The sequence below is a fragment of the Bos javanicus genome, chromosome 4 (genome assembly GCF_032452875.1).
Source record: "Bos javanicus breed banteng chromosome 4, ARS-OSU_banteng_1.0, whole genome shotgun sequence".
NCBI classification, from domain to species: Eukaryota; Metazoa; Chordata; class Mammalia; order Artiodactyla; family Bovidae; genus Bos; species Bos javanicus.
This window is the reverse complement of record NC_083871.1, coordinates 74,348,583-74,373,118: the sequence shown is the minus strand read 5'-3', so window position 1 is coordinate 74,373,118 and position 24,536 is coordinate 74,348,583. Positions and strand designations below refer to the sequence as shown.

General features: G+C 36.8%; 1 long non-coding RNA gene across 1 annotated transcript in view; it reads right to left on the bottom strand.

Moving 5' to 3' along the window:
- Nucleotides 1–4,331: 4,331 nt before the first annotated feature.
- LOC133246263 (uncharacterized) overlaps nt 4,332–24,536 on the bottom strand; it is a 72,504-nt gene continuing 52,299 nt past the window's right edge. The window contains exons 2-3 of the long non-coding RNA XR_009735989.1: nt 10,936–10,967; nt 4,332–6,087 (exon numbers count right to left, since the gene is read on the bottom strand). This is a non-coding gene — a long non-coding RNA (uncharacterized LOC133246263). The remainder of the gene's footprint in view (nt 6,088–10,935; nt 10,968–24,536) is intronic.

The following is a 24,536-nucleotide window of genomic DNA, read 5'->3' as shown; positions in this document are numbered from 1 at the left end:
GTATGGGGTTTGATTCTAAATGCAATTTTGCCCCTCCTACCATCTTGCTGGGGCTTCTCCTTTGCCCTTGGATGTGGGGTATCTTTTTTTGGTATGATCCAACATTCTTCTGTCCATGGTTGTTCAGCAGCAAGTTGTAATTTTGGAGTTCTTGCAGAAGATGAGCGCGTGTCCTTTTACTCTGCCATCTTGTTTTAGCAAGGTCTTTGGGTTATAGCAAGGTTTGGATTAGAGCAAATAATATGAGTAGCTTTCAGAGAAGAGATAGATGACTAAATTGTACTCGTATCAGAACGTGAATTATAAATGAAATGGTAGTTAGGGAATAACAGCCAGGTGGAAAATGGTGCTGATGACAGATGAACAGACATATGCTCTGTTTTATATCTAGATTGTGATCACCTTTCTGGGAGGCTTGAGTTTTTGGCAGTGACTGATATGTGCAGCAATGTAATATAATGAGGTTAGTTTGGTTGGTCTTTCAGGAGACAGAAAAACAATATCCTCTGGAGATTTCAATTAGGCAGTTAGTCAGATATTTTATGTCATGGCTAGGGAAGGGCCACTTTGCATAGACTGAACAGGCTATGAACAGGCTTTCTTTAAAAACTTCAGCAGGTGATGTCTCATTTGGAGTAAGCCAGGACAGCTCACCAGCTTCCTTTGAAACTTGTTAAAGGGTGTGTTTCAGTTAAGACTTGGGTAGGACTTACTAAGAGCATGTTGACCCTTAGGAACTTCATTTAAATCCCTCGAATAATTTAAAATCTAATAAAAAATGTAGCAATGCAAGATTTGTGGTAACTCTGATATGAGAGTTGCAAAAGTGACTTATCAATGACTTCATTGAGAAAGGATCATTGAGATGATAACCTTTTTATCTAGCTCTAATACCAACACATAAAGCAGAAGGCCATTCTTGACAGGAGTTTCATGAGCGAAGTTGGGAAAGCGGTAATAGAGACTTAATGAAGAAATATCATCTCGAGATGTAATGGAAGGAAAGCAAAAGCACATAAAGAATGTGATGAAGATATTCAAGAGAAATAGAGGTGAGAAGGGAGAAAAATAAAATAATGGAGAAAAGGTTTAAATTTATAAATAAAATTTGAGAAGGAATTTTATGATTTATCTGGGGAATTTTGTAAAACTGCAGAATTTAGTATCTTAGGAGAGACTAAAGATTTTGAATTTCTAACAAGCTCCCAAGGTGAGGTCAGAGCTGCTGGGTTTTGGAAAAAAATTTGAGTAAAATGGGAAAAGTGAGATAGAAAATAGAAAACAGAAGAAAGGAGAATAATGGGGTGAGACAAAAATAATAGAGTTCATTTGAGGTCATTGCTCTATATCTATTCTGCTGTATCTTGGTTAGTTCTTAAATGGCATAAAATTCTGATTCACTTACAGTCTTTTTAGTTATGATCTTTTAGAGGGAGCTTGAAGTTGCTATTTGTAGGAAAAAATAAAAGTAGGAAAAATCAGACATGTACAACATTTTGAAGGACCCAATGTTCTTTTTCTATTTGCATCCCCAGGAGGCTTCCAGAATCCCAGCTGTTTCCCCAGTGTGGTTATCCAGCCTGGCACATACTTCCTCCTCCTTAGCTAAGTCTAAGTTCCTTGCATTTTTGATGGAAACTCTGGCCTTATAGAAAGCATTTAATTCAGTGAATTCACATGAATTTTTAATAACTATCATGCATTTAATCCTGTTGGGGAACTTGCATTTTAGAGAAAAGTTTGCTAACTCAAGAGTAATAAATCTTAAATAGCACATCATATTTGGGTGAGGCTAACTTTTCTCATCCTCATAAATAATCTCATGGACCACTATTCTTCTAGGAATAGGAGATGTAACACTCTCCTGGTGCTCTTACATGGTTTTCTCAAAGGATTTTCAAACATTCTGAATTTTTAATTTTTTATAGTAGTACAAAGAAGTTAAGATTTTGTTTACTCTTACTTTTATTTATTTATTTATTTATTTTTTTCAACTCAGGGTGGTTTTAATGAAAGAAAACCAGGAGGAAGTCAATTACATCAGGCAGTTTTGCAGTCAGTGGCCGGTTTGCCAACCAACATAGATTAATTTTTTTAAAGGGGCTGCCCCACAGGAGCTTGAGTAAATGACAAGCTCAGAGGGTTGTCTTGGGAGGGAGAGAAGGTGCTTGCTTTGTCCCACTGCACAGTCTCTTTTACGCAGCACTGGACAGGTGACTGGGAGCCGAGGGCAGCTGGCTGCAGAGCCCCAGTCAGTCCTGATGCGGGAGGGGGTGACGGTACGTCAGGAGAGCAGAGAGGGGATTCTCGGGGTTATCCTCAATTCCCCTGCTGGGGGAAGGAACAGTTTCTGTAGAGGCCCACTTGGGGTGCAGCCTCCCTTTTTGACTGTGGTACAAGCGTTGCTCTGGAGGTGGATTTCTAAGTGAGGTGTGGGCCCCACAGACACCCAGGGTTGGTTCTTGTGTACAATTTGCATAAGAACCAAAAGGGATAGTAGGAAGCAGGACCTGTCAAACATGAATATTCTCACTCCTGAAACACTCAAGTGCTTCCACTGTGTGATTCTCTCACATCAATGAGATGTCATCTCTAATAGTCCCTAATGTTCTGCTACTAAGTGTGGTCTGAGACAAGAGAATATGCTTCCACTCATCATAGATCCATAAAAGGCCAATGTCAGGGAGGGGCACAGATACCATTGTGGCAGGAATGCACAAATGCATGTAAAAACCACATGGAGATGGTTAGCTCACTGTTGGAGACACCCAAGGAGGCACTAGCCTCACTGACTTTCTTCGTCATGGTAGTACTAGTGGAGTAGATATATATTATGAATAGATTCAACTCAACCTAGGTTTAAAAGAAAAGCATGGCTATTTCTTTTTGAAAAATTTATATATTATTCTGTTTTACTACAAGTCTCTTCCAGAATTTGTTTTGGTAACAGAATGAGGTCTGCCATCACCCACTACTTCTGATAATAATAGTGACTTCCATGCTGCACATTTTTCAGTTTTTGTTGTACTTCTGCCACTGCTCCATAGTGAGAGGAGCAGATGATTTCTAGCTATTGTGTGGCTTTTTCTTCCCTTGGACTTTCTGGTGTGCTCAGTTACAGCTCTGTGTCAGATGTTTTCCAACTAAACAACAATTACATTGCTTTTTTCCTTCAGTTCTGTGGTGGATGTCTTAGTCACTGGCATGCAACCAAGCTGGAATGAAGTCTGAGAGATATATTTCAACTTGCAAGGTGATCATGAAGGTTGGCCTTGTATTTGCATAAGGCAGTTTGTATTTTCTTATCCTTTGCCTACATGGCTTTACTTGCCTGATGGAAATCAGCTGCCTCTTAATGTGTGTGACTTCACCCAAATATTATTTTCAATTTTGGTATTTTCCAGGCAAAAATTATATTATATTTTGGCATAGAAAGTATATGAGCCTGCTTTTGAGCCACCTATCAGGGACCTTGTTTTAAAAAAAGTGATAAGGGAAGAAAATGAAGCTGAAATCCATTTGGTAGAGATAGTAAGCAGTCTAGACATCCTGGTTCACTTTTTTTTTTTTTAATTCTGGAAAATTATTTATCATCTTTCTTTTATAACTTCCTTCTTTTTGTTTTATTTATTTTTAAAATTTTAAACATATCATGGGTATACTTTAAATTTAAAGAAGTTAGAAATAGCTTTTAAAATCACCATACCCATATAATCCCCACCAATATTGTTATATCATTGGGCTATGTTGTCTGAGAGAATTCAGACTATTCTTTCAATTATTTCTTTTAAAGCTTATATCTTTTCTTATTAGTTTTCCCAGGATTATCAATATAATTGAAAGTCATCACCAGATCTTATTTACTTGACAGTTACTCTCAAAACATATATAATGCACAAAAATCCTAGAAACATGGACTACCTTTATAAAAAATCTTCATGAATTCACTTTAAAGTTTGCCAACTTATGCTATGAAGCTCTGGCCCAAAGCAAAGCAGATTAGCTGATACATTTATTCTTGCCTCAATTGTTGCGTTTTATGACTAGGTGAAGTGTTTTCAATTTTTGCTTTCTTTCTCTTCCTGTTTGCATAATTGCTTACTTTCTCTGTTTTATAATTTCATCTCTTTCATCTGTACATAGTTGAGAGAAATAGCTGTAAGAAAAGGATTATTTCCTATTTTCCTCAACAATCTACTTTTCAATTATTCAGGTTTCCAAAAAGAAGAGCACAAAGAAAGACATATGTACTAATTTTATTCAATGAGTGTGTGGGGTGCCATTTTACAGAAACAAATGTGAGGATAAAAGACAAACAGGGCAGAGTGCACTGCAGAGTTGACAGTTTTACTGGAAAGTACAGCTGGTTACAAGGGTGAGGAATCTTCTAGGGGAGAAGAAGAGTTTATCTGGCTTCTTTCCATTTCCTATCCATTGTTGGTAAAAATTCATTCTACAGGGCATTAACATTTTCACGTGATGTCATCTGGCTCTCCCAGTCATTGCAGAAGTCAGGTTCCCTATGATTCCCAACAACCATGGCAGGCTAGCAAACAGGTATGAACGAGCAGCTCTATCTGCTTGTAGGTCAGGTATGAAGAGGGTTCTGCACATCTCATCATCAGAGACAATTGGAAAGCTCCAGAGTGGCAAGCTGGCAGTGTGCACAATTAATATTGAGGAAAGGCTGTGTTTTGCTTGGCTTGAGAGGAATGGATGGGGAGAAGCCAACTGAGCTGCAAAATGGTCCCCCATCATTTGTGATGAAGAACTCAGAGTTCTACGTGCTTTTATCCATTGAAGACTGAACCAACCTTCCTCTCTATGTGGGGTCTAAGAGTGTCTTCCATTTTTTATTGGAAGAGTGTATTCCATTTTTATTTATCTATTTAAAACACTTTCCTGAGGGTTAGTTTTATATTCTGGATTAGTACAAAGCATTGTGATACTGCTTCTCACTCCTTTCTAGAGGTGCCTCACATTCAGATTTTCCTGTCTAATCACTTATCTAAATTCTTCAAAGGAACTTTCTCTCCTCATGTGTTCATTAACACCTTCTCACTTTGCAGAGTCCAAGCAAAGAGTTTCTGGATAGGGTCAAATAGTATCTTAATCAGTTCTGGCTGCTTTAACAAAATACCATAGACTTATGTGTGAGGGGGTGTCTTATATACAGAAATTACTTCTTAAAGTTCAGGGACTGGAATTCAGATCAGGTTGTCAGTATGGCTGGGTTATGGTAAGGGCCCTCTTCATTGTTGCAGACTGTTGAGGTCTTGTGTTCATGTGGCAGAAAGTGACCGAGCTATATGTGTGGCCTCTTCTTGTAAGATCACCTGATCACCTAAAAATAACATCATAATGAGAACTAGGTTTCAACATATGAATTTTAGGGAGACACAAGCATTCAGTCTGTAACAAACACTCAATTTGACCTAATTGATCTTTTCAGTTACCCCCACATCGGAAAGTGTAAAAATGGAAATGGTATACTGCATTTTTACATAGTGCTTACCAAATATATAAAAGGCTTATGATTTGAAACTCAGTAGAATTTCAAAATATATATTTCCAGTTAAAATCACTTCTGCCTTTATTGAAGGACTGACTAGAAAGAGTGCATTATTATTATAGAAAATTTGAAAAAGAATAATAAGATATTTCCTTATCCTTCTATTACCTTCCTCCCTCCCCTCAACCTAGGGTCAAAGTAAATCTTATGCTTCCTTGTATTAAGGAGAAAGGAATTTATTTCCAGTTTTACCTGTAGCTGACTGTGGAATTTATTCATATGCTAAGCCATGGTTCTTTTGGACTTTCAAACCACACAATGTATAAATCAAATCATCTTATCTTTTTGAGATGTCTTTTTGTAGATAGTTAGGTTAGCTTGTGCTTTAACTGACTCCCACACGTCGCATGCACAGTTTGGCTTCCTTGGCATGTTCTGATGATAGGAGGAAAGTTGATAGGAGTGGCGATCACAGACTCACTCAACCTGTTCCTTTCAGAGAATGCTGTTAGACCTTTTCCTTTTACTGAGCAAATCCTCTCATGTCTTTGAAGAAAGAAGGTGGTTCTCCCTGCCTGTTGAGCAAGTTCAATTTAAAACCTTGTGGGGAGAATTTCACAGCATGCAAGCAGAAACAGTTTTATTGCCTCTATTTTCAGAATCTCTTTTCAAATTACAATAATATGCCCAAGAAGAATATGAGAAAAGACAATCTTTGGGGGGCTAAAACAGAGCTTTTATCTTTTAAACCAAAAATATAACTAAAGAAATCACTTGGCTTATAGGAGTTTATTTTCCAATTTTAAATTCTATATTTCAGGAAATTTTACAGTCTTGTGGATGTGAAGAAAGAAATGCTTGTATAAAGAAACTCTTTTGTATAAAAATTGAAACTCTTTATAATCTTTTATCCAGATTGACAATCCTCTCAATTTACCACCTTTGGTAATAGATAAATTTTCATTTCCACAAGAAAGATTTTTAAAAGATATTGTATTAATGTGCACTTAAATTTCCTTCATTTCAAATGTATTATATAGTACTCATTTTTATTACTCATTATGCTTCAGAAAAGCTTCGTTTAGCTCTTGTGTTTCATAATCCCCTAAGAAGTTTTCATTCATATTCTTAGGGGAAATTAAAGCATTTATATTTTTATCAGCATGATTGAGGATTATTATAACTCAAATAAGGATATGATGCCAAATATTGGTTTACATAGAATAGCTTACTTTTAGTTTCTTACTGTTTCTTACTGTAAAATTAAAATTAAATTAAATTAAAATGTTTCTTACTGTAAAATTAAAATTTGTTGCTTCTAATATTTAGCATGAGAGCTGGGCCTAGCAATTGAAGTTAGATCAATCTCTGTAGAACTCAAAAATTGTTGTGAAAAACTCACAGTGAATTAAGCAACATGGAGGATAACTACTTTTGCATGTTTGGGAATTGATGCGTTGATTAATGCATCAACTAATTTCATGCATAATCTACTTCCTAAATGGAATTCTTTGAGGATTCTGGATAATGTTTACATATACACAATTAATGATGAATTTATGCAGGGGAAATCAGGTACTTATGTATTTGGCTATGAGAGCAATTTCTAAGTAGATAGTCACTTCTTTTGTTGGTACATTCTATAGTACTTGATAGGCTTGCAAAACTGTAGCATAAAGATGAAAATCTGTATTTAGAACTCTGCCCAGTTCTCTGCTATTTTACTGCTAACACTTTAATAACTCGCTCTGAAATGATTTCTCTTTCGTGTTTAGGATAGATGAAACAAACTGACATTCTGTTTAAGTACTTGCCCTTTTCAAAAAATGAAAACAGGCATATTACAAATGCTAAAAGAAAGCTCACTGATACCTTAGCAAAAATGTAATATTAAATAGTTTTTGGCTTTTTGTAGAAAAAGGAGCACTTAAGATATAATCAAAATAGTATTTTTAAATTAGTCATGAAAAAGGTTTTTTTTTTAATGCATTAATTTTTTAAGCAATTCTCCCTAAGTTGAGTCACTAATAACTAAGACCTATAGGAGATATTTTAAAGTCTGAAATAAGATGAGATAAACATCTCTAGGCAACTAAAATAGTTATCTTAGAGTGTAAGAGAACTGACACTCAACCATAAACAGAAATCCAGGAACTTAATAATTAGAAGGGGGAGGCATCATAACTGCAAGGCAAATATCTACATCCATCTATCCATATTTTAAAGTGAGATTGGTTATTTTGTTCTTCAGTTGCTTGCCTATTAGAAACCACCACTAAGAGGGCGCTGGCACCACTAGGGGCAAGTGATATGATACAAAGAGAGGGAAAAAGCTGAATAGATGCTATCAAGAGAGGAGGAAAAAGTGTTTCAGGTAGCTGGAGACTGGGTAGTATAAGGATAAACAATCTATGGATGGGCCCAAAAGTTCTATGGGGTTTTCCCATCACATCCTATGGAAAAACAACGAACTTTCTGGTGAGCCCAGTAATAGCCCCAGGCACCCCTGAGAACATCACTGAATTGTGTCGTGGTAATACTTTGGCCACCTCATGCGAAGAGTTGACTCATTGGAAAAAACTCTGATGCTGGGAGGGATTGGAGACAGGAGGAGAAGGGGACGACAGAGGGTGAGATGGCTGGATGGCATCACCCACTCCATGGACATGAGTTTGAGTGAACTCTGGGAGATGGTGATGGACAGGGAGGCCTGGCATGCTGCAGTTCATGGGGTCGCAAAGAGTTAGACACAACTAAGCAACTGAACTGAACTGAAATGAATAGGAAAGTAAAGGTGTTAGTTGCTCAGTCGTGTCCAACTCTGTGACCCCATGGACTGGGGCCCACCAAGCTTCTCTGTTGGAATTCTCCAGGCATGAATACTGGAGTGGATTGCCATTACCTTCAGAGGATCTTCCTGACCCAGGGATTAAACCTAGGTCTCCTGCATCGCAGGCAAAGTCTTTACCATCTGAGCTAATAGACAAGTGCATAATAGTAAAAACTTTGTTTTAAACAAAAAAAAAGTTTAATCTATTTATTTTGGTAAATTCACTTTTAAATACAGTATTCTCTGACAGTGCCAACTATTTTTTCCAGTATTAGATAATGCCTTTTAATTTTTTTAGCATATAAGAAGCTTGATTAGATAGATATCATCACTCAATAAGATCTTATTTCAAATCCTCCAGGTTAGCAAAACTTAAAGTCTGAAAATACTAAGTGCTTAGGCAATATCGTGTAATGCAAACTCATAACATGCTGATGAGAGTCCTGAAAAACAAGAACAAGCTAGTAAACTGGAATGTGTATGTGCAGAATTACAACCACCCATAGAGAAAGATCATTCATGTATTAATGTGTATGGAAAAGAGTGTTCTTAGCAGCACTGCTGTAACTGAAAAGAAAAAAAAGTGGAGGGAAAAAATAGTCATCAAAAATAAGGCTGATTATTAATTATAGTACAATTACTCAATTGTATACTTTAAAGCACTGAAAATAAATAGGAGCCATATGTAAAAAATATATGTATCTTAAATAATATTGAACAGAAAAATAAGCTTATAGAAGATTAATTGCAATCTGATTTCATTTTTGTAAAGTTCCCTGCAAGCTGAACTAAATAATATGATGAGGTTACTGTTGTGGCAAGATACAGTGACTTCTCCCTTGAACGATGTGACGTGGCTTTGAACCATATGGGTTCACTTACATGCAGCTTTTTTCAATAGTAAGTAGTACAGTACTACACAATTAGCAAATACAGAGCCACAGTTACAGAGGGTGGTCATCCCTAACATCTGTGTTGTTCAAGAGTCAACTATAGTTGAAACATACTCTGTGAGAAGAGACCTAATTTCTGTGTATAGGAAGTTTATTCCAAGTGAAATCTCAGATATGGTTTGCAGGTGAGTTTTTATTTTTATATGAAAACATTGTTTTACTCCACCATCTTTAGTGATGAGAGCTTCTCTGTTCTACTATTAGTTGATAATGTGTGCCTGAGTTCATGTTTGGTTGCTGACTCATATTTGACTCTTTGCAACCCCATAGACTGTAGTTCACCAGGCTCCTCTGTCCATGGGATTTCCCAGGCAAGAATACTGGAGTTGGTTGCCATTTCCTTCCCGATGGGATCTTCCCAACCTGGGGGTCGAACCACATGTGTGCCGCCTGGGAAGCCCATAGGGGTGCATGGACCAGTGCAATTAGTAGACACTGAGAGTTATTAGAAAGAGAGATGAACATTATTTGTATTTATTTTAAAAATAAACTTAAAAATTAAAATCTTTTGTGTAGATTAACAAGGGTATCTGCCTTTATTCCACAGACGAGATTTTCCTATGCCTAATGTAGCTCCTGATCTGTTGTAAGGAAAAACTGGGTTTCTCATTATATAGAAGAGCAACTTTCACTACAGTGCTTGGTAGTTTCTATCATCTCATCCGTGATTTCATTAACAACCAAATTCACCCTCATATCACATGTGATATGAATAATGTAAACATCAGCGATGTACCAAACCTTGACTGAAATGTCAGTTCATTTCTACATGTAAACTGTAAGAGTTTGCGTGTAGAAATGAACTGACATTTCGGTTTACATGTAAACTGTAGTAGTACAGTACTACATAATTGGTAAATACAGAGCCACAGTTACAGAGGGTGGTCATCCCTAACACCTGTGTTGTTCAAGGGTCAACTACAGTTGAAACATACTCTGTGACAAGGACCTAATTTCTGCGTATAGGAAGTTTACTCCAAGTGAAATCTCAGATATGGTTTGCAGGCGACAGTTTACATGTTTACAGAATAGACTATTCTACGTGTAGAATAGTCTCTTTCTTGGGTATATGATGAGGTTAAAATAGTACATGTAACAAGAAATCTGTTTAAATTTTAAATTAACAAGAAGATTCTTTAGCAGTCTACTCCCAGGTGGCTCAGTGGTAAAGAATCTGGTGCCAAGCAGGACATGTGGGTTCAGTGCCTGGGTCAGGAAGATCTTCTGGGAAAGGAAGTGGCAACTTACCCCAATATTCCCATCTGGGAAATCTCATGGACAGAGGAGACTGGCAGGCTACAGTCCATGGGGTCACAAAGAGTCAGACATGACTTAGTGACTAAAAACAAACAAAATTAATGATGAAACTTGGCTACGCATGTACAGTATTGAGCTAATGACAACATGAAGCCCTCGTGATTAGGGAAATTTTCAAAATCTTAGCACCAAAAATATAAGTAAAAACTATTCTTTATTTCAGTTGGAATATCTGAAATTCAGTGCAAAAATGTATGTTTTAGAATGTTTTCACTAAACTTGATAAATGTCCAGCAGGTGATTTTGAAGTTTCTACTTAATAGTAAAAGTTAAAACATTCTACCATTGTAGAAAGAACAGCATAATATTTACTAGTCACGTACCTTGGTCAGGATCTCATGTTGGAAAACAATTCCTAAATTTAAAAAACAAAGTGTATTTAATGTATTTGAGAACACTGTATTGAGTTTAGAAGTTTTGCTATATGGTAGGTATAAAATAGATTTCGAAAACCAGTCTCATTGCTTGACACAGACTTTCTAGTAATGAAACTTATAATTTCTGGTACATTAGCATTCTATGAAAAAACAGTAAGTTATTTAAAATACAGGTTTTCTTTCATAACAAAATATTTTAAGGTAAAAAATTGAAAATGTCATTATCAGTGTTAGAACTAGTTTATCTGAGATTTTAAAAATAATTTAATGTAGGTTTCCAGCTATAACTACATACCTGTAATGCATTCCTTACATCATTCCGAGACACAGTTTAGAAACAAAGACGTGGAAACCCAAAGTGAACAAAATACTATGGGGTATCATCAGTATGGTTATGTTTGTAAAAACAGGACCTTTACTAGCAAAATACCTGAATATTAAGTAATGACATGGGTATGGCTTTTATATTTCTATATTAAAAAGGTTACCTGGATATTAGGGTAAAGAACAAAAATAAATAACAGAGTTAGACATAAATTGAACATTTTATTTTCTCCAAGCCAGCAGTTTTATATTATTTGACACTTTCTGTGATATAGTTGTCAGTCATGTGCTATCTACCAGATTGTTCTAAACTTAGATACATTTTTAAGGGACAAATTGTTTTGTTTTTGTCTAACATAACTTCTGAAGAGGAAATACATTTATGTAGTTCAAAATGTGAGAATAAAAAGTACTATATAGTGAATAGTCTACTCTCTCTGGCCAGTCTCTTAGATATTCTTACAGACTTTATGCCTTTCTCTTTTCACACAGAATTTAGCATATTATACAAGCTATTCAAAACTTAAATTTCTTTTAAAAGACACTGATCTTGGAGGTATTTCCATATCTATACATATAATAAGTCATCATTCTTATTTTTAAAACCACAGCTTGTGATTCTTTATATGGATTTCACACAGTTAATTTACAACCCCCCAACTGGTGAATATTTGTAGTAGGCTGTGTCATTGTTCACACCAATATCCATTTCCTGACTTCTGAGATCACGTTTGTCTAGTCCTTTCCAGCCACATGTCTTGTTTTGACCAGTGAAATATGAGTGACAATGACGTATCACTTACGGTAAAAACTTTAAGGGACAGTGAATATTTTTTGTCGTATTCTGTCTCCTTCCCCTTCTCTCTCAACCAGACAAGAGAACCAGTACAATTCCTTTTCAACCTGGAAAAAGGTACTCCTTCCATATGAGTATAATAATTAGGACCTGTGCTAAACGCTATGTGTGAGTGAGAAACACAATTGCTAAAATGCACAAAGCAAATATTTTTTCATTTGTTGCCATAGCATTACTAGATGATCATAATTGATATGAAAAACGATACCAGAATTTGTGCACTACCATAACATAGACCTGTGTGTTGTCATCATCCTGGTTAGGAAATAAATAGCAAGAATTGTTTTAAGTTGGAAGGATAGAGGTCTACATTAAGTTTTGGAGAAACAGTGATAAAATGGTAGTCTGCAATAACTTGACAAGTCACTAACATCCTTCATAGTTTGGTGAAAAGATTGGGAAACAGAATATGAGTAGTGTGGGTTGTCTGTTAACTAGAAGAAGAAGAAAAGAGCCCAGAGCAGAAATTGCCAGTTTGAAAGGGAAAGTGGAAAGGAAGATAGTCCTGAATTAGGACTTGTGGTTTGTAAGTGGAAATTGTGTCTTGATTTCTAACAATAAAAGGCAAAATTAAGAGAAAAAGCCTGTGAAATCAGCCTTGTAGCAAAGATCATATAAAACCTATGGACCATAAAACAAGAGCTGGGAACAGATTAAGTGGCTAGCAGTAGATTCAGTGTGTTAGAAAGACAGTTTATTTTAAAAAAAGAAATAAAAGATAGAAAAGAAAAAGAGTAAGTGTACTTTTCTTTACGACTGATAGCTCAAGGTAGGCACAGTTACGTACACATAGAGGGGGATGTCTTAGGAAGAGTTGTGAGTTTGGCTATTTGTATTTACATAGTACAGGTTGAAATCAAATCAAATAAGAGGTCAACAAATTATTTCAGAGAGTAATCCTATTAAGACAAATGTTAACTGGAACTGAAGTAGACTATTGTGTTTCTAACACTCTGTGGGCAGAAAATGGGCTGAGAAAGCTTTTCACCACTTAAAAAGTTGTCACATATCTTCTTCAGTTGTAGCCTAGGAAGATAATGGAAAAAGAATTGCCTCCCAGAGCGGGTTCTTAAGGATCATGAATAACTGTGGCATGGGGACCGCTCTAAGGAAGACAGATCAAAGGCTTACTCCCCAGTTTCAGGACAAATGCTCTTTTCTCTATATGACCAGCGTGAACTGGCCTTGCTAAATATGAGTAATTGTTGTATGTTTCTCGCTATTTCTCCATCTAAATGGAGGTGTTCATAGCAGAGTTGTTGTCCTTATTTCACTAGTGTGTTTCTGGTAGAGAGTGTCCATCTGCACGTGGTAAATTGGAATGACTGAGACCTAGGGCTTCAATAGCAAAGAAGTAAATTGATGATGTGTTCTAGTAGTTGCCATTGGAGGGAGAGCAGTGAGTATCTGAGAAAGGAAACCAAAGGTTTGTGATCTGAAAAGAACACTGGTTAGTATAATTATAGTTCATCAATATTTAATTTCCTACCATGGAAGAGAATCGTAATCAGATTCCTTCTCTCATTGGCCAAAATTGGCCAAGTGCCTTGCTTCCCACCCCCCACCAAAAAAAAAAAAAAAAAAAAAAAACCTAGAACTTATGTGGTCAGAATTTTTATAGCATGGGGTATATTTTGTCATTTTCTTTTCCATCACTGCAGCCCTCACCATTTCCAGACAGTTCCTGTTCCATAAGTAGATGGATGAATTATTTAAGCAGAATCCACGTAAAACTTTACTGCTTTAAACGATTAAAATCTTCATGTTGTCTGTTACTTCAGCCTAATGTAGCCTACTCTGATATATAAACTTTCTCCAGCTTTTTGCTGTAACAAATAAAACTACAATGACTTAACATACATCATTCCAAAAATGTGTCAAGGGACCTGAAGTTTAAATTCTCAAAAGTGGAATTACCACTTTTTGTTTACTAGGTGTTTATGAGATGCTTATTTATTAACACTTGACAGGAAAGTTCTGGTAGTATGTTTAAGATGGTGAATCTGGAAAGCAAACATTTTGAAAATGAGCAAAAATATTAATGTTTGTGAAAAAAACTCATACCTTGGAGAAAGCATTGTGTAAATTGTTTAAAATAGTTCTATGTGATTCTGAAGCATATATAACTATGTATTATAAAAAAATTTTATCTTCTATAAAGTTATAGATTCATAGAAATAGAATTTTCCAGCAAAGATTAAACTCTTCCATACAAAGAGTTTCCGTTTCAGTGGGTTTTGTACCTAATTAAAATATCTGTAACATCCGATTGTTTGAAAAAAACTATGTAAGGAAAGTATATATGCATTCACTAAGGAAATTAAGGTACTAAAGGGGGAAAATCATATGATAACATTGCCACATGTGTAAATAATATTTGATAAGGTTCAGCACTCTGTAATAGAAGAAACTCAACTAGGAATATAGGTAATTTCCTTTACCTAATAGATGGTATCTAAGAAAATATTTGGTAGACATTATTATTAATGAAATACTGAAAACTTTCTGCTTGAAATTAGGAATAAGAGGATGATGCGAGCTTATGACATTTCTATTAAACATTGTATTAAAGATCTTAACAGTGTTGTAAGTCGTGAAAAGGAATGAGAGACAGATCTGCCATTATTAAGACGACAGGACTGTGATTAGAGAAAATCCAAAGAATGAACAAATAATTAAATTTAGCATGGTCACTGACTATAAGATCAGTATATAAAATCAACTGCCCACCTATATCAGCAATGCACAACTAGAAATGACATTTCTAAAAGTTATCAACTAAGTGGGGAAAATATTACCACTTTATAATAGATAAAAGCCAGGAAATTTCTAGGAATAAATCTAATAAAATGTATACGATATCTCCACATCATAATTTTTCAACAGCAGCATTACAGAACTGCAAGTGCTACCACTGTATATAAAAAGAAGTGGCATACCATCAAGAAGAAAAATTAAAGTAGGCCTAAATATAGGGATTTATGATGTTTACTGATTACAATGTTCGGTACTATAAAGATGTCAGTCCTATATAAATTGATATGTAGCTTTACAGTCATCCCAATAAAATGTCTACCTATTTTGCCTTTTTGGAAATTAACTAGTTGGTTTTAAAATTTATATGAAATGCAAAGGAGAATCATTTAGGTAACAGAAGATGAATTTGGTCTGTGCTGTATTTCTCACACTCCCAAGGAAGTGCTTTTCCTCCTCTGACAAAATGAGGGAAAATCCAATTTTCTTTGTCATCACAATTTGTCAAAATACCTTTACCTCCCCTTCTCTGTTGACAGTCTCTGCAGTCCCCTTACTGTAATGCTAGGAAATCTTTCTTTTCTTGGCCTAGGGACTTTTAATTGCTTCAAAATGTAGTGTAGAAGGCATGGGTAGCTGAATTAAAGCTTGCTTAATGTTTTCTCACATCATTAAAGCCTGTATGAATTAAATAAAGACCTCCTTTGATCCAGTAGACAAAAGAACCTTTAGAGTTATACCTTTAACAAAATAACCTTTAATAGAACTAATATCAATACATCTCAGTAAGACCAACTAATTGATATCTCTGCTTCCAAGAATCCAAATGTCAACAAACAAAATTTACAAAGTCTGGACTTTAATCTTCTATTCATATATGACTCTTTCTTACTCTCAGTATGCCTTTCCCAATAATTTTCGATCTGATCAAACTCCTGGTCTCAAGATAAATTTCTGCAAAGCTTTCTCAGCCTTCTCATTCTGAATCAGGTGCTTCTCCTCTGTGTAATCTAGGGATGCTGCTTATTTCTCTCTCATGGATCATTGTAATGTAAATGTTGTGTTACAGAAATTTCAAATGCAATACATTTGTATTCAGTTCAGCTAAGCTTCCGAATAAAACAGACCCCAGTGTCTCAAAACCAATACAATGTCTCAAAAACAACAGCAGTTTACTGATCACTCAAGTTAACAGTTCAAGGAAAGTGTGTCTAGTTCTTAGGTATCTCATCCATGAACTGAGGCATCATCTACTTTTTCTAGGACAGGACAGTCACTTGCATTCAGTGGCAGGAGGCAATAAAACAAGAAATATGTACAGAGGAATTTCTTGTCTAGGTGTGGAAGTGCTACACATCACTCTGGCTATATTCCCTCGTGCAGAACTCAGTTAAGTGGTTCATTTAACTACGGTGTATCTGGGAAATATAGACTGGCTATGTGGCTAGCCACGTGGTTTATGTTCAGTTCAGTTACTCAGTCGTTCCGACTCTCTGTGACCCCATGGACTGCAGCACTCCAGGCTTCAAGATCTGTCAAGAATAGAGAAGAATGCTTTTTTTTTTTTTTTTAATTGCAGAATAATTTCTTTACAATGTTGTGCTGGTTTCAGCCACACAATAAATGAGTCATTATATATGAGTCATTATATATATAATCCCCTTATTCTTGAGTCCCATCCCACCCCTCCAGGATGTCACAAAACACTAGGCTGGGCTCCCTGTATTATATTATAGCAGCTTCCCACTAGTTATCTATTTTACACATGATAGACTATATACACACACTACTTTCTCAGCTTGTCCTATCCTTGCTTTCCCCCAGTGTCCACATGTCTTGAGAGAAGAATGCTTCTATTTGAGACTACTTTGGAAATGTCTTTGGGTTACAGCAAAGTGTTCAGTTCAGCTCGTCACTCAGTCATATCCAACTCTTTGCACACCCATGGACTGCACAATGCTAGGCTTTCCTGTACATCACCAACTCCCAGAGCTTGCTCAAACTCATGTCCATTGAGTCAATGATGCCATCCAACCATCTCATCCTCTGTAGTTCCCATCTCCTCCTACCTACAATCTTTCCCCAAATCAGGGTCTTTTCCATTGAGTCAGTTCTTTACATCAGGTGACCAAAGTATTGGAGTTTCAGCTTTAGCATCAGTCCTTACAATGAATATTCAAGACTGATTTCCTTTAGGATGGACTGGTTGAATCTTAATGCAGTCCAAGGGACTCTCAAGAGTTTTCTCCAACACCAAAGTTCAAAAGCATCAATTCTTCTGAGTTCAGCTTTCTTTATAGTCCAAATTTCACATTCATACATGACTAATGGAAAAAACCATAGCCTTGACTAGATGGACCTTTGTTGGCAAAGTAATGTCTCTGCTTTTGAATATGCTGTCTAGGTTGGTCACAGCTTTTCTTCCAAGGAACAAGCGTCTTTTAATTCCATGGCTGCAGTTACTATCTGCAGTGATTTGGAGTCCCCCAAAATAAATTCTCTCACTGTTTCCATTGCTTCCCAATCTATTTGCCATGATCTTAGTTTTGTGAAGGCTGAGTTTTAAGCCAACTTTTTCATTCTCCTCTTTCACTTTCATCAAAAGGCTCTTTAGTTCTTCTTTGTTTTCTGCCATAAGGTGGTGTCATCTGCATATCTGAGGTTATTGATATTTCTCCTGGAAATCTTGATTCCAGCTTGATGTATTCTGCATATAAGTTAAATAAACAGTGTGACAATATACAGCCTTGACAGACTCCTTTCCCGATTTGGAACCAGGCTGTTGTTCCATGTACAGTTCTAACTGTTACTTCTTGACCTGCATACAGCTTTCTCAGGAGGTAGGTCGGGTGGTCTGATATTCCCATCTCTTTAAGAATTTTCCACAGTTTGTTGTGATCCACACAAAAGCTTTGGCATAGTCAGTAAAACAGAAAGCAGATGTTTTTCTGGAACTCTCTTGCTTTTTCGATGATCCCAGGGACATTGGCAATTTGATCTCTGGTTCTTCTGCCTTTTCTAAAACCAGCTTGTGCATCTGGAAGTTCACAATTCACGTACTGTTGAAGCCTGGCTTGGAGAATTTTGAGCATTACTTTGCTATCATGTGAGATGAGAGCAATTGTGCGGTAGTTTGAGCATTCTTTGGCATTGCCTTTCTTTGGGATTGGAGTGAAAACTGACCATTTCAAGTCTTGTGGCTACTGCTGAGTTTTCCAAATTGGCTGGCATCACCTCCATTAGCTTTGTTTGTAGTGATGCTTCCTAAGGCCCACTTGATTTCGCATTCTAGGATATCTGGCTCTAGATGAGTGATCACACCATCGTGGATATCTGGTTCATGCAAATCTTGTTTGTATAGTTCTTCTGTGTATTCTTGCCATCTCTTCTTCATATTTTCTGCTTCTGTTAGGTCCATACCATTTCTGTCCTTTATTGTTTCCATCTTTGTTTGAAATGTTCCCTTGGTATTTCTAATTTTCTTGAATAGATCTCTAGTTTTTCCCATTCTACTGTTTTCCTCTATTTCTTTGCATTGATTATGGAGGATGGCTTTCTTATTTCTCCTTGCTATTCTTTGGAACTCTGCATTCAAATGAGTATATCTTTCCTTTTCTCCTTTGCCTTTAGCTTCTCTTCTTTTCTCAGCTATTTGTAAGGCCTCCTCAGACAACCATTTTGCCTTTTGTCATTTATTTTTCTTGGGGATGGTCTTGATCATTGCCTCCTGTACAATGTCACGAACCTGCATTCATAGTTCTTCAGGCACTCTATCAGATCTAATCCCTTGAATCTGTTTGTCACTTCCATTGTATAATCTAGTCATAAGGGATTTGATTTAGGTCATACCTGAATGATCTAGTGGTTTTCCCTACTTTCTTCAACTTCAGTCTGAATTTGCCAATAAGGAGTTCATGATGTGAGCCACAGTAAGCTCCTGGTCTTGTTTTTTTCTGACTGTATAGAGCTTCTCCATCTTTGGCTTCAGAGAATATAGTCAATGTGATTTCAGTATTGACTGTCTGGTGATATCCATGTGTAGAGTCTTCTCTTGTGTTGTTGGATGAGGGTGTTTTTATGACCAGTGTGCTCTCTTGGCAAAATTCTGTTAGCCTTTGCCCTGCTTCATTTTGTACTCCAAGGCCAAAATTACCTGTTACTCCAGGTATCTCTTGACTTCCTACTTTTCACTCCAGTCCCCTATAATGAAAAGGACCTCTTTTTTGGGTGTTAGTTCCAGAAGGTCTTGTAGGTCATCATAGGACCATTCAACTTTAGCTTCTTCAGTATTATTTGTTGGAGCATAGACTTGGATTACTGTTTACTGAATGGTTTGCCTTGGAAAGAAACAGATCATTCTGTCATTTTTGAGACTGCAACCAAGTATTGAGTTTTGGGCTCTTTTGTTTACTATGAGGGCTAGTCCGTTTCTTCTTAGGGATTCTTGCCCACAGTAGTAGATATAATGGTCATGTGAGTTAAATTCACCCATTCTAGTCCATTTTATTTCACTGGTTCCTAAAATGTTGATGTTCACTCTTGCCATCTTCTGTTTGATCACGTGCAATCTACCTTGATTCATGGACCTAACATTCCAGGTTCCTATGCAATATTGTTCTTTGTAGCATTGCACACTGCTTCCATCACCAGTCACATCCACAACTGGACATTTGCTTTGGCTCCATCTCTTCCTTCTTTCTGAAGTTATTTCTCCACTCTTCTCCAGTAGCATTTTGGGCACTTACTGACCTGGGGAGTTCATCTTTCATGTCCTATCTTTTTTGCCTTTTCATACTGTTCATGGGATTCTCATGGCAAGAATACTGAAATGGTTTGCCCTTCCCTTCTCCAGTGGACCACATTTTGTCAGAGCTTTCCACCATGACCCATCCATCTTGGGTAGCCCTACATGGCATGGCTTATAGTTTCATTGAATTAGATAAGGCTGTGGTCTATGTGATCAGATTGGTTAGTTTTCTGTGATTGTGGTTTTCATTCCGTCTGCCCTCTGATTGAGAAGGATAAGAGGCTTATGGAAACTTCCTGATGGGAGAGACTGACTGAGAGGGAAACTGAGTCTTGTTCTGACGGGTAACCATGCTCAGGAAATCTTTAATCCAATCTTCTGTTGATGGGCAGGGCTGTGTTTCCTCCCTGTTGTTTAACCTGGAGGCCTCACTCAGTGCTCCCAACCCTGCAGCAGGCCACCGCTGACCCATACCTCTGCTAGCGACTCCTGGACACTCATGAGCAAGTCTGGGTCAGTCTCTTGTGGGGTCACTGCTCCTTTCTCCTGGGTCCTGGTGCACACACAGTTTTGTTTGTGCCCTCCAAGAGTCTGTTTCCCCGGTCCTGTGTAAGTTCTGGTGACTCTACAGTGGGGTTAATGGTGATCTCCTCCAAGAGGCTTATGCCATACCCAGGCATATAAAAGCCTCTAATATAAAGTTCAAACAAATTCATTGTTTCTTGATGACAATGAATAATCCAAAATGTGCTTAATTATATTTCACTGTAGTCCTAATGGGCGTCATTATATTTCATTTCATTCATTCTCTGAATCTGTAACATGTAGAATCTTCATTTTACTCATTTGATTATGGAGTCAAAGGAAGATCATTCAGCTCTTTGAGGGTACTAGCTCAGCAAAATGCAAATGGACCTTTCTCCACTCAACTGCACTGTTTTTAAATCATTGCTCTCATCTAGATAACAGTATCTTTTACATAATTGATTTTGAAAGTCACACTTACCACCACCACATTATGCTTCTTTACTAAAACACTTTCTAAAATCTAAGCAATAAGTTTTCAAAATTTATAAATATGCTATTCTCTTAATTGAGTCTCCAATATGAGTCTTTTTTTAGAGGCTCCCATTTCCTAGGGGTTGAAAATGAAATCCCAATATGGTGTTCAATGCCTTTCATAATCATGATTGCTATCTCCAACAGCCTTCCCTCTTCTCTTTACCTTTATCCTCTGTACTTCAGACACAGGATACTGTTCCCTGCCCTTGAATAAAACAGGCAATTTTCAGTGTCATTCTTTCTTTCCTCTGCCAAAAATTAGCCTTTTCCCTTACCCCTTCTCTGCCTTCTTGATATAGGTGTTCTTAAAGATATAACTCAAATGTTATACATTTTGCAAGGCTTCCCTTTCTTAATACCCATAATCTCAATCAATCACCATTTCCTTTTTGCTCCCACAGGAAATGTTTATATTTGTTTTATAGCATTTATCACTGCAGACTTGCATTGTAGTTACTTGTGAATGTATCTCTTTCCCTTCAGATAGACTGAAATTCTTGATAGTAGTTAGAACATCTTATCCACCTTTTTGTCTCCAGTGTATGTACACAAATAAAACAGTTGTGGTATTGAATTCTAACAATCTGGGTACTTGTTTTATTAATGTTTTAAGAAAAAGTAAAAACTCAAAAATCTCTTATGTGTTTTTCTTTGATTCTTACAGAGAGACCTTAGAAATAGTTCTTAGGAAGTTTGAGAACATTTTGTAAACAAATATAAAAATCCACATGTGAAAAGGGAAAAGAAAATATGTGTTAATGTTAACAACCTAAATGAATCTTTTAGAATAGCATTAATCAAGTGTTGTAAGTGGATATTGCTTATATACTGCTATAAAACCATATAACCTAAGCCACATGGGCTCCACTAAGAATATGCAATGAGTATTTTAAAATTCTATGTAGATATACTTCAGGATGTGAGTGATCTATATACCAAGAATATATTTTCTATGGTTATGAAGGAGGGCGAAAGAACTTACTAGAAAATATATGGATGAATACAAATTTGCCTTTGACAGGCTTATGCAAGAAAGACAGCTAAGGTAGTTTATCAGTGACTGACAAGTACTTTGCAAGTCAGAAGACTGTTTTTTTGACTCTAGAATTAGAGGTCAGAACAACCTTTTTTCAATGGAGAAGGCCAACTTTTGCCTTTTTCCAGACCCTTTCATCTCCTATATAGACTAATCTCTGCTTTAATCAAAGAGTATTTTACAAAGAGCTCCAGGTCTACCAGATGGTGAGTATAAAATACATCTTCCTGCCAAAGATGTATTATATATTGTCTGTTATATAACAGTGTGAGCTGTGAATAGCCTCTTGTCCCCTGAGAATCAAACTTGTACCACCCACTGCCTTGGCCTGGGGTTCTTCCTCTGTGACTCTGCCTGGTACCAGTTGTCTGTTGTAGCTGAAGTCTTACCTAGAACTTCAGCTCTATTGTTTGTAGCTCGGATACTTTAACACTGTATGAAGCCCTGTCCTCTGGGTGATGATCCTTTTCTGCATCTTCAGTACTAACTAAAAGCTTACAGAGATAAGCTTTCAACCTCAGACCTATTTTCTCCTATTACCTACTTTCTGGGCTCTGTGCCTATGATATAGGTTTTGGCTTGGACTTCAACTTCTGACTTGATCAAATTAGGGAAGGCTTTGTCTCTTAAGTCACTAAGCATAGAATAGCAGGACTCTCCCTTCCCATCTTATTTTCCAAAGAGCTAATCCTACAAATTGGGTCCATTTTCCCAGCTTGCTCTTATCTGCCTGTTTCTGCCCAAGTGGAAAAGATCTTGAAGTTTTTTGATCCAGTTTTGGCCTACATAAATGGTTACTTCAAAACGTTCCAATTTTTGTTTGCAGCAGCCACTCTTATCTGCAAATGAACATAATTTGTCCCTTGATTCCTCTTATGCAAGTGACCCAAGCCATATGACCTAAGCAATAATCACATGTGTTTTTGTGCATAATCACACTGCATGTTGCAAGTCTCTACACAGCATATGTAGACATATTTAGAAGCTTTCATTCCGGTTTCTGTAGCAGATGTGAGCTTGTCTGTTACTCTGACATATTTAATGCCTATTAAACTTGTAGCTACTTTCTTTTCTCCTCCTCCCTTCTCCACACAGTCAGGGTAAGGGTATTAAGGCAGCTGGCACAAAGGAAATATCACAGTATGTCAGATTATGATATTTTATCATTGAATTTTGAAAAAACTAGCTGTGTTTCCTTAGGCAAATCATTTACTCTTTCACTGCAGTCATTTCCCTTATCTGTAAAGTGGAATAATTATATATTTTATTCTGAGAATTTAGAATTGGACTCAATGTAAAGGACTTGTTACAAAAGCATATTAAAGGCTTAGTGGATGTTAGCTATGATTATGGTAAACATTTTAAATGTTTATTAAGTAAATGAGACCAAATAAGAGCTCATTAGAGTAAGAAAACAAAGGTAAATTATTGTTTATGGAATACAAACTAACACTACCTGTGCACATAAAATCCAGGAGGATATTTTGATGTAATGATACTTTGAAAAGGAAAAAAATTGTATTATTTATGTTAGAAAGACATTAGAAACATAACGAAAAAAACATGTATAGAAGAAAGTTTCAGTAGTATAATATGTTGTCAAGTTGGCAAATTAAAGGTAATAATTACAGAATGGTGATATTTACATGGTTCCTCTTTTTAGTTCATCCTCTTCAACAAAAAATTAGACATTTATTCATGAACAAAAGTACTTGTGTGGAAGTTGTGGGATCCAGCACCATATGCCAAGGGACCTATGAGGAGTCATTTGAGGAGTCTTGCCCATCTGAGCATCTAGCAATAAGTAGACCTTAGGTGTGGACTGTGGAACCAAAAGAGAAGCAAACTTACAACCTCTTTTGCTACAGTTGGGAAAAAAAACCTGAACTGCTGACCTGGGCAAATTCTCACAGATGAGAGATTTATGAAGTCCAGCCTTCCTGAAGGGAGATTCCAGCATGCAACTGGTGCTATGGAGATGGTAAGAACAACTTCAACAGTGCTGTCCCTCCCAAAGAAAGACTATACAATGATGACCTATCAGGGGGTGGTGCCCTGTCTCATAGGAGAAAAGGAGAGCAGTGAATGATTGCCCAACTACCCTGTTTCTGTCTAGCAGCACTCAGAGTCCTGGGGAATCCAGTCCATGACTGGAGGACAGAGGAGATCAGGAAAGAGAAAAGTTTAAATAACATTAAAGGGAAACAGACCCTGATGCCTGTGCTCAGCAATAAATCCACTCATGAGCATGGGGAGTACCACACCTGTCACACAGGAGGAGTACTTCCTATGGGTCAGTAGTCATCCTGGGTACCCTGAGCACTCTGCACACCTCCTACCACTTTGCACTGGTGTAGTAATGAGACCAAGCTCCAGTAGACAGAATATATTCAGATAAACTAAGAAGAAAAAAGAGAAGGCCCAAATATCACAAAGGAACGAGGAGACATTATGACTGATACCACAGAAATACAAAATATAATGAGACTACTGTAAACAGCATAATGTCAATAAATTGAATAACTTAAAAGAAACAGAATCCTAGAAACACACAACCCACTCATCTGCATTGGGAAGAAACAGAAACTGTGAGTACACATGTAATGAGTAAAGGGATTGAATCAATAATCAAAAAGCTACCCGCACAGAGGAACCCTAGATCAGAGGTTTCACTGGCAAATTCTATCAAACTTTTAAAGAAGAATTTTTTCTTATCCTTCTCAAAGTCCTCTATACTTGCAAACTTAAGGCTAGCATTACTCTTTTAC